This window comes from Apis dorsata, unplaced genomic scaffold, assembly GCF_000469605.1.
Source record: "Apis dorsata unplaced genomic scaffold, Apis dorsata 1.3 scaffold_131, whole genome shotgun sequence".
Classification (NCBI taxonomy): domain Eukaryota; kingdom Metazoa; phylum Arthropoda; class Insecta; order Hymenoptera; family Apidae; genus Apis; species Apis dorsata.
Window position 1 is genome coordinate 206,504 of NW_006263424.1, and position 2,155 is coordinate 208,658.

The window sequence follows — 2,155 nt, forward strand, 5'->3', positions numbered from 1 at the left end:
TAATGCTTGGAAAAAATACGTTTCACACGTTAAAATAAAAATATAAATGTTAAAAAATTAATATTTAATATGAAAACATTTTTTATTCGTAGCTAGTTTTTCACGAGATGTAAAAAAATGTATAACATTCTTTGAATAATAAAAAACGAAAGGGGAAATAATACACGTATATTATTTCCCATGGGGAATTTTTTTCGATTTTAAATGTCTTGCAAAATACGACATTATAATTTTCCAGTTACGTGAGTGGAAAATATATAAATTCATTTTGGATTCGTCTTTCCAGATAATAGAATAATTTACCTGTGAAAGTATTCCCTTGAATATCGCACACATTTTACGAAAAATATAGGAATTTCATATTTCACGTTAGAATGAATTAAAATACACGATATTATGTTTTCACTTGATAAATTATCACATTCATAAAATAACGGTGATTTAGTTAAACTCAAGCTGAATCTATTCTATTGTTAAACATATAATTTATTCATTAGTAAATCTAAGTATTAAATATATATTTTCATTTCTTTTTATTCTAAAGAAATTACTTTAAATGTTAAAAATTTCCCTGATGCTTAATGTAAGAAACATAATACTCGTGTCATTTAATTATATTCGATATAACACATGGTTTCATAGGACAAAAAAAAAAAATGTATTTCCTTACACGAAATTTGATACATCCATGATAAAAATTAATTTGTTTCACGAGAGCAACTTCCGAGAACACTGTACACCATCCTCTTTTTTTTGTTGCACTTTTCGAGCTCTAGACGCTTCTGATAGGCTTCGAGCCATTCTTTCTCGATGAACAGACCTCGATTCGAAGAAGTGTGAAAAGAATGATGAATAGAGGAATTATCAGTGAAGCAAAAGTTACCGAGTCAGTTCTAGGTATGCTGAGTTATGGCTACTCGAATAGCATTATTAAAAGCCATTATTCAGAACGCATGTTATCGAGATTTTATCGGAAATTACTTCTTTGATCCTATTCATATCGTCTGATCGTGATTAATAAACGAATTTTATATTTAAATTTTCCTTAGAATATATTTGAATAAAATAAGGATAAAAAAATAATAATTTCAAATTATGAATTAATATTTATTTTTGGAAAGAATATTGGGAACGTTAAAATCGGATAAAATGATGTGTTATTTAAATATTTATGTAATATTTATATTATTCAAATATTTTATTAAGCAAAATCTGATCGTCCCAGTATTTATTCTATTTATTTATTTTGTAATGGAAATATTATGTATTAAAGCTTATGAATAAATATTATTCGGATATTTAATTTAATTTTATAGGACGGTGTTATTTTATAATTAAACGAAATATAAATATATCAACTGGAGAAATATTCGATAAAAATATTATACTTCATTGACAAAACATATACAATCATCAAATAATGCTTATAATTTGTAATTATTTGTTTCTGTTGTAATTACAAATGCATTACTTTTCATTAATTGAAAATCATTGAGTTCGTATGAAAAAGTTTTTTTTTTAGCTCTTTCATATTTTTTAAAATTAAAAAGATTTTTAAGAAGATATTTATTGATAATAAAAAAAAAATAAAAGAAGCCGATAATATTTATAAAGCAAATTTTGTGACACAGATTTGACATTTTTCAACAAACTATCTTAAAAATTATCTTAATTAAATAAATTACGGTATCAATCCACTATTGGTTTTAAAATAATGAACCACAATCAACCACAAAGATATTTGTTATTCACTATATGTCCACAAAATCAAAAAAGTTTGCCATTTAACGTGTCACATCTAATAGCTATTATTGTTCATCCCTGCCCTGATGTTCGCACGAGCAAGCTGAGGAAACTTACCCTCGTGTGATTAAAGACAACAATTTCAGTTTTAGCGTGAAACTGGAAGATATTGAATCCGCCAAGAAGACGTCGCCATCTTCCATGACAAAGCTCGATGAAGGTAATACATTTACCAGTGTATATTCCTTTATGATAGCTTCGCTAAGCCACGGATATCTTTTATTTCCTTTGTACCAATAACACGTTGGGATCGATTCTGCGCGAAGAATAAAAATCGACACTGAGATATTTATGGATAGAGATAGCGAGAATTGGTTGCTATTTCTTCTCAACACGAAATTCCTTTCCCGCA